The 13,152-nt window shown below is 33.8% G+C and overlaps 1 long non-coding RNA gene across 1 annotated transcript; it reads left to right on the top strand.

Annotated features, from left to right (window-relative positions):
• Positions 1-754: 754 nt before the first annotated feature.
• LOC136042296 (uncharacterized) lies at positions 755-12,925 on the top strand. The gene is made up of 4 exons (XR_010621242.1): positions 755-867; positions 7,752-7,971; positions 9,298-9,557; positions 10,559-12,925. It is a non-coding gene; the product is annotated as an uncharacterized LOC136042296 (long non-coding RNA).
• The last annotated feature ends 227 nt before the right edge of the window (positions 12,926-13,152 follow it).

Raw genomic sequence — 13,152 nt, 5'->3', positions numbered from 1 at the left:
ATGAAATCGTTCGTAAAAATACTAAAAGTTCTAGTTGCCTTTTTAAGCACCCAAGAAATTGGAGGGCAACTGGGCCTTCTCCCCCCTCCTTTTTTCTCGAAGTTGTTCGATCAAAGCTATGGGAAAGCCATTTAGCCAAATAAATAAATATGCAAATTTCGTTTTAATTATTCATCTGCGGAGAGCCGAAATCAAATCATAGATTAACTAAAAAACGTTCAGAAATTAAATAAAAAACAAATTTTATTTGACTGAAAGTAAGGAGTGATATTAAAACTTAAGACGACCAGAAATTACTTCGTATATGAAAGGGGCTACTCCCTCTTCAACGCTTTGCTCTTGACGCTAAAGTTTGATTCTTCCTCACAGCTCTGCTTTTTTTAAAAATAAAAAAAATTAGTATATAGAGCGGGGCGTTGAAGAAGGAGCTGCCCCTTTCATATACGAAGTAATTTCTGTTCGTTTTAAGTTTTAATGTCGCTCCTTACTTTCAGTTAAAAAAAATATTTTTTTTTATATATATATATATATATATATATATATATATATATATATATATATATATATATATATATATATATATATATATATATATATATATATATATATATATATATTTAAGTGCGATATCTAAAAAAGTATTAAACGCATTGTGACAGTATTGATAATTGTAGCCACTCTTAATAACGTGATTTCTATTTTTTACTACAGATAAAACTGTTTTTGTCTTTTTTGTTTATTCTTTGTCAGACCTTGATAAGGCGTGACTTTGTTAAGAATGATTAATGCATTTAGGAATTTTAGTTTAGCGAGCTATGGTATATCAGGAAGCTGGAATTGATTAATATATATAGCCTATGCTTCAAGGTGATTCCTCTTAACTATTTTTATAATTGGTGCAGTAATATTTTCTTTTAATTTGTTCGTAGTTCTAGCGATAAATTTTTTTTCTATTAGTCTTCATTATTATTAAATACTCAAGAGGATCGAGTCTTCTTTTTGGAGGCATCCTGCTTCAAGTATAATCTCTATTTTTATAATTTCTACTCTGTGAGAGACAGACAAGACTAATTCGTACCTCTAGACTATGGATGATTACGCGTAAATTCTTAAATTAAGAAATATTTCGAGATGTTCAATGCCGTGTAATGATCTGACTTGCTTATATTTTGTGTTTTGAGAAACTGGACTTTAAATATAAAAAATAAAACTAGTTTTTTTAACTGAAAGTAAGGAGCGACATTAAAACTTAAAACGAACAGAAATTACTCAATATATTAAATGGGTTGTCTCGTCCACAATCCCTCGCTCTTTACGCTAAAGTTTGACTCTGCCACAATTCTACTTTTGAAAACAATTAAAAACTTTAGCGTAAAGAGCGAGGGATTGCGGAGGGGACGACCAATTTCATATATGGAGTAATTTCTGTTCGTTTTAAGTTTTAACATCGTTCCTTACTTTCAGTTCAAAAAAAGCTAGGTTTTTTTTATTTAATTTCTGAACGTTTTTGAATTAATGCATGTTTGATTTTGGCTCTCCGCACTAAATTATTAAAATGAAATTAGTATATTAATTCTTTTTTTTTTGGTAAAATGACTTTCTCTTAGTTTTGATCAGACAATGTTGAGAAATAAGGGTGGGGGAAGGAGGCCTAGTTGCCCTCCAATTTTTCGGTTACTTACAAAGGCAACTAGAACTTTTAATTTTTAGCGAACGTTTTTATTAATAAAAAATATACGTAACTTAAGAATTAACTCACGTAACAAACTTTTATATTTTTAATATGTATACGAGGGGGTTTGTACCCTCGTTAATACCTCGCTCTTTACATTAAATCGTAAGTTTTGTCCCAATTCTTTAAGAATGACCCCTGAATCAGAAAGGCCGTAGAATAAATAGTTGAAATTACTAAAAATACCTTAGCATAAAGAGCGAGGTATTTATCTCCTTCTAAATACCTCGCTCCTTATGCTAAAGTACTTTTAGAACCCCTCGTATGCCTAATAATCTCTGTTCGTCTTAAGTTTCAATGCTACTCCTTACTTTCAATTTTAATACTTACTTTCAATATCCCACTTTACCTTTATTAAATAAAAAAAAAAACAAGTTTTTTTAACTGAAAGTAAGGAGCGACATTAAAACTTAAAACGACCAGAAATTACTTCGTATATGAAAGAGGCTGCTTCCTCATCCACGCCTCGCTCTTTACGCTAAAGTTTGACTCTTTCTCTCAATTCTTTTCTTTAAAACAGTAAACAGTAAGTTCTTTTCTTTAAAACAGTAAGAATAAATAGTTGAAATTGCTAAAAATACTTTAGCGTAAAGAGCGAGGTATTAGGAGGAGGTGAGCCCCTCAAATGGGTAATAATTTCTGTTTGTTTTAAGTTTTAATGCTGCTCCTTACTTCCAGCTGAAAGAACTTTTTCATATTTATTTTTTCATTGTTTATTTTTTAAATAATGCTAGTAAATCCTGCGCTCTCTTCATGGAGATTTTCTTCCCCCATGAAAAACTATCGATGGAAAGTTCCCCCAGCATATCCCCCTCTTCTCAACCCCTCCCCCAACCAAAAATATCCTCCTGAAAACGCCTGTACACTTCCCAATAACCATTACTATATGTAAGCACTGGTCAAAGTTTGTAACTTGTTGCCCCTCCCACGGAGACTGTGGGGGAGTAAGTCGTCCCCAAAGACATAGTTATAAGGTTTTTCGACTACGTTGAATAAAATGGCTATCTTAGAATTTTGATCTGTTGACTTTGGTAAAACAATTAGCGTGGGAGGGGGCCTAGGTGCCCTCCAATTGTTTTTGGAACTTAAAAAGGGCACTAGAACTTTTTATTTTCGTTAGAATGAGCCCTCTTGCAACATTCTAGGACAACTGGGTCGATACGATCACCCCTGGGAAAAAAAAACAAAAAAACAAAAAACGAATAAACACGCATGCGTGATCTGCCTTCTGGCAAAAAATACAAAATTCCACATTTCTGTAGATATGAGCTTGAAACTTCTACAGTAGGGTTCTCTGATACGCTGAATCTTATGGTGTGATTTTCGTCATTCTATGACTTCTAGGGGGCGTTTCCCCCTATTTTCTAAAATAACGCAAATTTTCTCAGGCTTGTAACTTTTGATGGGTAAAACTAAACTTGATGAAACTTATATATTTAAAATCAGCATTAAAATGCGATTCTTTTGATGTATGTATTGGTATCAAAATTCCATTTTTTAGAGTTTTGGTTACTATTGAGACGGGTCGCTCCTTACTACAGTTAGTTAACACGAACTGTTTGATAATGTTGTTTTATAATGTTCCCCTGTGTGATTTATATTTAAATTTATAATATTTCTTTTATAAACATTGAAACAATATGTCCTTTGTTAAAACTGATCATCTTACTCCTTAAAATCACCTTACTTCCTCCTTACTCCTTAAAATACACGTACTAAGTTGGAACTTGAAGCTCCATCTCAATACGTAACGATTGTCTGTTATAAAAGGGTTTGTGTACTGAAATACAAAAAAGTACCACGTCGATAGTTCTACCAATAGGTTGCATCGTTCTAAAACAAGTATTTGAAGCCCAAAAAATCAGCTTTGACGGTCTACAGTTTGAGGTGCTTCAAACTTGTTGAAGACACATAGTCATAAGAAGTATTATAAACCTTCGGACAGTATATGTTTTGACGTGAAGATGTTTTGTTGCTTTCCTTCCGCTCCCTATAAAAGGGTTTCGAAGAAGGGGACTCTTGTTATTTAGGTATACTGTTTTATTACCAAAGATTGCTGGTAATTATTATTGCCGCTTACCTGCCACGTATATTATCATTATTGGTAAATTATCACCACACTACCTTTGTTATACATAATTATCATTACCAGCTGCTTACCTGCAATGTATATTATCATTAATGGTATATTACCACTATATACCATTGTCTTACATGTTTATCATTGCGAGCTACTTATCTGACAGGTATATCATTAATGGTATTAAGTGAAAGAGGCAGCTACAGAAATTGTCGGAGTAAGGGACAAAAAACCCAATAGGTGGATTTCACAGAAGACAATAGAACTCTCTTTAAGGAAGAACCAAATGACCGATAGACACTCTAATTCTTTTGAAGCACTCCGCAAAGATTATCATAAATCTGCTAAGGCAGATAAACAATCAATTTATTCTATTGCAGCCTGTGAAATGGAAAAAGCTGTTTCTCACAATGATTCACGGAAACTCTACTAGCTCCTAGGTGAATCGAACGGGAACAAAAACCAAAGATCTACCCCCACGCTACTTAGTAAGGACAACAAGCTCCTCACGAGCAAAGAAGATGGTATCGAACCATAGTGTACTCACTTCGAGAAGCTCCTTCACCCACCAGAAAATGACCACAGCCAACCCACTCCATCCCAAAACAATTCTGAGTCACCAACCGTGTATGAAGATCACAATATCGTCCCTCCAAGCCGAGAAGAAATTATCTATGCCATAAAACTATTGAAAAATAATAAAAGTCCTGGCTTCGGCAAATTACCGGCTGAATTTCTCAAGGCCCTTCCAGACGTTCCTACCGATAAGATACACAACTTACTTACAGATGTCTAAGTTAATGAATACATTTCTGAAGATTTGAGGATCTCTGTAATAATTCTTTTATTTAAAAAAGGGGATCGAACCGATTCTACAAATTATAGAGGAATTTCCCTGATACCGATTTCTGCAAAAGTTTTTACAATAATAGTATTAAATAGGCTCAGAAATATGAGGAATGGTTGGAGGAGGCCAAATCAAGCAGGATTCAGACCTGGTACGGGATGCTGTGATCACGGTTTTAGCCTGAGACAGATCCTGGAACACCACCTTATAAACCAGCAGGAAACAATACAAGTTTTATCGACATTGTAACGGCATTTGACTCTTTGAAGAGTAACTCTTTCTGGGATATGATGAGGGATGATAGAGTACCGGAAAAAATTGTCCGTTTAATTAAGGCTTATTACGAGGGAACGAGGGCATTTGTAAGAGCAGACGATTAATATCTAATGGACTACCAAATGACAAAGGAGTGCGACAGGGTTGTGCCCTATCACCATTTTATTTAAATTTGTCTTCGACCAGATCCTGAAGATCCTTGACAAATATATAGGTGTGGCAATCAGTCCCACACTATCACTGACAGACCTTGATTACACCGATGATGTAGATATCTTGGCTAAGTCTGTAACCGAAACACAGCTCATGATAGATGACATTGCTGCTAGATCCCTTGCTAGCGGACTAAAGATAAGCCAATCGAAAACAAAGTCAATGCGCACCTCTGGCTAGATGAAACTTCCGATCACGTTAAATGGCGTCCCAATCGAGGAGGTCCAGAATGTCAAATATCTAGGCTCCCTAATAAATCCAAAGGGCAAAGCTCTAAAGGAAATACAAATCCCTATCTCTGCCGCCTAGGTAGTGTTCATTCAGTTTTGGAAGTGTCACTGGCTACGAAATAAAATCTCCCTTCGAACAAAGCATCGGATATATAAGCATTGGTCCTCTCTCCACTTCTTTATGGTTGCGAAATGTGGCCCCTCAGAACTGGAGAAGCTAATGACCTTAACGTCTTCCACCATACTGAAACTTTTTCAGTATGAAAACTTTTTCTCTTTTTTTTTTGTGTTTGTGCTGTTGCATTGGTGATTTCTCTTTTCATGATAATTATCATTGTAAACTGCCTACCTGCCATGTATGTTTTTCCTGTTTAAACGAGCAATAATTGTAAATTCATGTGTGTAGGCTAATGTTACTCAAAGAGCAGCATATCTTTTTTTTCTTTGTGGAAAAATATGCAATCCAGGATTTTCTGACAAAAAAAAAACGGTCTATATAGGTTAAGAGTCTGAGAAAATTCGTTAAAAGCCTTAATTCTTAAAAAATAAATCACAGTGACGTTATATATATGGAACACATTTCAAGAAAATAAATCGCATACCCCCTCCAACGCTGTGATCGTATCGCTTTTAGTATCAATGACGCATGCTACATCAAAAAAGGAACATAGCTAAACATAAAATACCAAGTGTAATGAAGTCTTTTTCCAAAACTTGTTTTAAGTAGTTCCATAGTAGTTCCATTGCTTAGAAGACAAAAAAAAAAAAAAAAAAATTAGACCATCTAATCTGACAAAACCAATCCGAGCAGCTAACTTAATGGGTATTGAAAAATATCTGAAGCAATGGTAAAAGAAAATGCAGAATAAAGAAACTTGTGGTTATAATACTTGGTACAATGAAAATTTAATGATCAAAATTACGCGCTGCTGCGAGAATTACAATTGACAGTGCTAGTCTGAACGTGTCAAAAATAAAAGTGACAAGTTCCACAAAGGAACATAGCTAAGCAAAAAATATAAAGTGTAATTATTCTATTTACAAAAGGCGTTTTGAGCAGTTTCATCATGCCCAGTAGTCAAATGACCAACTTAGACCATCATATTTGACAATATCAATCCGAGCAGCTAAGGTGAAAGCTATCAAAAAAATATCTGGAACAATGATAAACAAAATTAAGAAAAAATAAGTAAAAAAAAGAAGAACAACAGGAATGTCCGGTCCAAAGATAAATCACAGCCAGAGCTAAAACAATTCAAAAACAAAAGTGAAGAACAAACAAAAAGTATGAGGTTACAAGACATGCGAAAACAAGAATTAGAACAAGAAGAATTGTTTTTGGCAACTATCCCCGTGCCAGAAAAATGGTCTAAATGGTTATAAGGAACTTAAAGAAGAGAGTGCAGCTAGAAAACAAGTGACAACGAGTGTCAATATTTACAAACCTGCCGCTTAGCCGTGCTAGTTCCCGGTGGCATAGCCACTAAGCTCCTGGTACTATATACTATCTCCTGAAACGAGCCATTATTGTTATGTATTTTATGTATTTTTTCTCGAAAACAGCTCCATATTTTTTTGGGAAAATTGGCATCCAGGGATTTGATGGCCTAAGAAAACGATTTATATAAGAATGTTTACAGGAACTTAAACTTCCAGTATCCGTCGCTCGATAAGAACTCGAATTTTGAATCTGAAATTGCATTAGTCCTTTCGAAATTTCTGTGACATTTGTGTCCATAAGAAAATGGTTGGATTAAAAAAAAATGATTAATAATAAACGCTGAGCACACATCGCACTTATCTGAGGTAGCATTACTGTGCTGCCTATGATCCTTCGAATGGTTTTTTTCGAGACCTTATAAAAGTGATTTTTGCAATTATAAGTGTCTTAAAATGACTTTCTATGTTATGTTGGGAAGAGTGTGAATCTTAATAAAAATACCTCCCTTCTATATAATGATCTATATAGTTTAAGTCTAGTTTTGTATAGACCAGAAAAGTTTATATTTCTTGCATCTTCTATTGATTATATTCCTTCCTAAAAAAAATACAGCTTTCCTTTGCATTTTAATATATCCAGATTATTTATTGAATATATAAACCAACTATTAAATAATTAAATATGATGAATCATGTTCAGTCATAATTAAACAAATTATAAAAAGAAGGCTGATTTAACCTTTATGGGATCCATTTTCAATGGTCACCTGGTTTTGCAATTTAGTTCTGAACAGCAATTTGTCAAAACTACAGCATAAAACTAAAATATAATTTTCCTTTCCTGCAGATTAAAATCTTCCATGAGAATTGTTTTGACTAGTATTGAATTGGATTTTCACGAGTGCGAGTCAAAAAGACCATTTTGAATTTTAGGTTAGTAAATGCTGTATGTATATGGACAAGATTTTGGCTTAGTATAGTTAGCACTATGACAAGAGGATCTTCAAGAGGAGGGAGACCCAACCGAAATAAGAAAAAACCAGCAGAGAGTAAGCCATATCACGAACAACTAGAAAAAACATTAAAATCAACAGAATCTACTCTATCTGAGAAAACGAAGGGCGCACAAAAACCAGGAGCTAGCAAAATACAGGTATTTAATTACAAAAAATTGATTATTATATGCCGATATATGCCGACATCTTAGAGGTTGAATCAATCTAATAACCCATTTTAATGTTTCCAAATGTTCTAAAAAGTTGACAATACTGTTTAGATAATACTTCAGACTTTTGTCCTCGGAGATTCTCTGTATCTTTAAATAGAAAATCCGCATAAGAAAGACCTAGGAAACTAAAATTGGTATGAAATCATAATTTTGAGGTTAAAAATAATTAAAAATGACACAATTATCGTTTTGCCTATCTAATTGCAACGTTTTTTTTAAACACATTTAATATTATTTATATTTTACTAAAAGAATACCATTTGGAATATCAATTTCAACAAAACAAGCCTTGGTATTGATTTATATTGATAATATCAATTACAATTTTCTTATAATTTTTACAACAATAAAAAAAATAACACAGAATTAGAAAAAGAAGAAACAAAATGAAAAGAAAACACTTCAAGACAGTTTAGTCACGCAACTTAAACCTACCTACAAAACACAATTTATTTACAAAACAACCGAATTTAACAAAATAAACAAAGGATTTTTTCCTTTTTAAGGTTTTTATTGTATTTTTCTGTCAAAAGGTATTCGTACAAGACCTTAAATGGGTTATTGCTATTCTGATATTGATCAAAACCCATAGGAACCATATGAAATTTACGACGACACAACCAAAGTTTTAAAAGGTAATGACTGTCAAATTAATTAGTTGTTAACAGTGACCAGCCATTTATTTTGTATCAAGGATTTATTTAGGCTCTAGAGCACAGGAAAGCAGATTTTGTGTCCACATGTTTTTATTTTCTATTCGTCGAGACCTAACTCTATTCGGAACATAGCCAAAAACTCCCTAAAGTAATTTGAGAACAGAAGGAGACACAAGGCGTTTAACCAATTTATCCAAACAATCAATATTGTTTCAAATGTTCAGTTTAAATGAATGTAATAATAGTCTTAATTTTACTAAACAAAGTTCAGGAATGATTTTGACTAATGCAAACCCTTTTTATTCTTTTTTTGCTTAACTTGATGAAAGAAATAGATAAACATCTGTCAAATTTGGGATTGAACAATGTCCACTATCCACTACCTACCATTACATTAAGCCCACATTGTTATTCAGAGTTAAGTCTTGACACAGGCATTCCTCTTTTTCACAGATGAGGTGAGAGATATCATCCATAAAATTTTTGATATTTTTGTTTCAAGTCCACTTTTATAGTTTCACACTCGATGCTAGATATCTTACTTGTATGTAACTACGTTTAACTATGTAATTATGTTAACATCTGGCCTTTTCAGCTTGTTGATCCCAGTAATAAATCAGCAGACGCTTGTTTATCAGATCTGTACGACGCAGACTATGATGGTGACAAAGAAATTGAAAAGCAATTGAAGGATTTTCGAGCAATTGACCAATTCTTTGTCGAGCAATATTTGATAAAAAAAAACTGTTGAAGGTGATGTGCCTGGAGATAAAAGGAATGAAACTAATGCTTGGGATGCTGAGAACAGAAGGTCTCAAAGCAGAAGTGGAGGACCACCCAGATGTAGAGGGAGAGGTGTGTAATGACGATATTACATACCTTTGTTTAAGATGAGGTGGGAAATCAGTTCAGAAATAGCCTTGATTTAACCATATCCAATAGTTATTCCATTAAACTGGTAAATTTATTAAGAATAATTTACGCAATTGTATCATCCTTTTGGTGTGTTTTAGTAATTTTATATTTATTGTGTAACTTCCCCTTTTTTATTTAATATCTTGCTTGTTTTTAAACCTGTTCATTTTTTGTTTTCCTCTGTCGCTTTTGTGAAACTCTTTTTTACTTCCATTACTCATTTTCATTTCAGAGCACCCTTCCCCCCAAAGACATTACATAGGAATTTGGATATGGGCATTATATTCACCATAGTAGCCGCTATGAATTTGGTTGTAAGTTACGCGGTTTACCTCTGGTCACATCATATAGCAATTGTTATTGCGAATTATTCAGAATTTTTAGGGGGAGGGGGGAGGATTTTAGGCAGGGGGATTTTGCACTGGGAAAATTTTTCACACGAGGAAAGTTTCTGGGAAGAATGTTTTAGATAAAATTTTGCACAAGGGAGGAAAGAGATTTTTAGGTATGACTAGAAAAACCCGTCAGAAATTCAATAGAAAAATTACCTTTTTCAGTCATTAAATGGAGCAACATAAAAATTCAAATGATTGGAAATTATTCTATGTGTGAGGGGGGCCATCTCGTCCTCAAAACTCGCTCTTTACGATAAAATATCACCTTTTGTGGCAACATTCTAATAAAGACTAGTCAAACTTTAAGAACTTTAGACTGCATTGTAAAAAGTGAGGGTTGAAAACTGGTAGCATACAAAATCATTTCTGTTCACTTTATGTTTTAATGTTGCTCCTTTTTTGTAGTTGATTGTTTTTAATATTAGCAAGAACGACCCAAGTACCGTTATTAAATATAAATTCTTAATCGAGAAAATACTGCGTGTTGTTTGTTGAATTTTCCCTATCCTGCTAGTGTTGATGACTAATTAGTTTTAATATTTAAAGGTCGCGGAAGATTTGTTTCTTCAAATGGGTCAGAAAGAGTTAGAGATGGAAGAGGTCAAGGTATGGTTGGTGCTCGTAATGTTGGCTATCGGGGAAACATACCCACAGAAGTCACTGTTTTTGGCTCACCCATGGAAGCCCAGAGTGGAACACTTCAAGAAAAGTCAGATGAAGAAGTTAAAGTTGGCAAGTTCTGTTCCTCAAACGTATATACTACGATATATCAGTGGATTTAAAATCTTCGACTTTATGAAAAAATTCAATTTTTAGGATGCAAATGATCCCGCAATGTTCTGAAATTATTTCCATTGGAGTTAAAACATTCCGAAACTCTTTGGGTAAATAAATCTCGTAGAAAAAGGGTAATACGGAACTCGAAAATAGCGAAACCACGCTGTTAGATAAACACATAAAATTGATAATTTCGTAAATCAAAAAGAGTGTGTTTAGTCATATCTGGCTACGGGCTACATAAGTTTTCAAACAGTTCCTCGTAACGAACTGTAATTAAGGAGTGATGCGGCTCAATAGTAACCAAAACTTAAAGGAACAGAGTCTTGATAATAATAAATACATCAAAAGAGTCAAATTTTGATGCTTATTCAAAATATATAAAATTCATGAAGTTTAATTTTACCCTCAATAGTTATGAGCCTGAGAAAGTTTGCTTTGAAAAAGGGGGAAAACACCCTTAAGAAATCAAGTGATCTTAAGGCAAATCATACCAAAAGTTTCAAAATTTTGCAGAACCCTACTGTAAAGGTTTCAAGCTCCTATATACAATGAGGTAGAATTTTGATTTTTTTTTTCCAGAAGCATGATCACGGACTCGTGTGTATTTTTTTTTCAGGGGTAATCACATCGAGCCAGTGATCCTAGAAAATCGGATGAGGGCTCATTGGATCGGGAAATTAAATTTTAAGGTATTTTTAACTTACGAAGGAGTGACCAGATCTTTATGAAATTTCATATTTAGAAGGACCTTGTAACTCAGATCTCTTATTTTAAATCCTGACCGGATCCAGTGTCATTGGGAGGACTGGAAATCTTGGAAAACGCTTAGAGTTGAGAGATCAGGATGAAACTTGGTGGGCAGAATAAGCCCAAGTCCTAGATACATGATTTCCTTAACAAGGAAAAAAAAATCACAATCGGCTTTAGGCCCCGCTTGTAGTCATTAATAGTATACTACTATTTACAATAGGAGGAAATGTTCTGGGTAGAATGTTCTTGAAGAGATTGTACACAATGAGGGAGGAGATTTCCAGGTTTGATTTGGAAACCGTTTAGAAAATAGCTAAAGTGTTTTTTTTTCAGCTGAACGCTACTAGCAGCACTAAAACTTAAAACGAACAAAACTTGTTGCATATATGGTGGGTGCTACCACATCTCAAGCCCCATTATTTATGGTAAAGTTTTATTTTTAGTCACAATGCATTGAGACAGACAAGTCAAAAATAAGGGGCGTTTAATTTAAATAAAAAGTAGTTTTAAAGAGCTTTAAAACTGTAGCGTAAGAAGAGAGGGTTGTAAACAGGGTACTCTCCGTTGTATACAAAATAACTTGTTTTGACATTAAGTTTCACTTTCAGTCGAAAAAATGTATTTTGTTGAATTTTAGAAGGAACTAATCAAACAGCGTTATAGAATTTATACTTTAATCAACAGAATATTTTACGATGTTTAGAGATGTTTCAATATCGTGCTGCTGTTGGTGATGAATTTTTTATTTTTTAATTGATGGGTCGCGGAAGATTTTTATTAACAAATGGTTCAGAGAAGGGCAGAAGAGTAAGAGGTAGTGGTTGTGCTCGTAATAGTCACTTTGAACGTCGGATAAATATACCCAAAGACGCCACTGTGTTCAAAACGCCAAATGAAACTTGTGGTAGTTTACCTCAAAAAAATTCGAAAGAAGAATTTAAAGTTGGTGAGTTTTGTGACTCAAATGTATAAAATAGGATTCAACAGTGAATATGAAATTTAGACTTACAAGAAAGTTCAATTTCTGGGATACAGACAATCCCACCAATTTTAGAAGCTGGCTGTTTCTTGTGTGTGAGAAGCATTGAACTAATAAAAAGCATAATAAGCTTTTGAGTCACAACATTTTTTTACAAGTTCCAATTTCTAAGCATCTACGCTGGAGTGGTGATGGGGGTGGAAACAGCAGGTCTTCTTCAAAAATGGTTTTGATAGCAGATAAAAAAAACAGCGTTAAAGCTTAGATATCCAGAATTCATGACCTTAAAAGTGCTTCCTGTTATAACTTTTGAATGATGTGGAGAAAGGAATTGAACAGCTTTTTTCTTATTAAATTATTTTGTTCTTAAAGTTTGAATATAAAAATATATATTTATATATTTATATTTATAGAATATAAATAAAACACGATAGTAGTTTCAGTCAATTAATATTTTACTGTTATGTTTAGGTAACTCCATTATATTGAAGAAGTAGGTTCACCCTAGGTAGTAGAAGGGTTGAGGTGTATCCTCGTCAATTTTCAGGAGGTTTCTTTCTTTCCTTGAACATGGTACCTATATAGGCCTTTTTAGGGACGGAGGTAGTACTCGTTTAGCTATACTGGCAAC

This window comes from Artemia franciscana, unplaced genomic scaffold (assembly GCF_032884065.1).
Source record: "Artemia franciscana unplaced genomic scaffold, ASM3288406v1 Scaffold_1033, whole genome shotgun sequence".
Taxonomy (NCBI): Eukaryota; Metazoa; Arthropoda; class Branchiopoda; order Anostraca; family Artemiidae; genus Artemia; species Artemia franciscana.
Note: the sequence above shows the minus strand (reverse complement) of the source record. Positions and strands in the feature narration are given on the sequence as shown.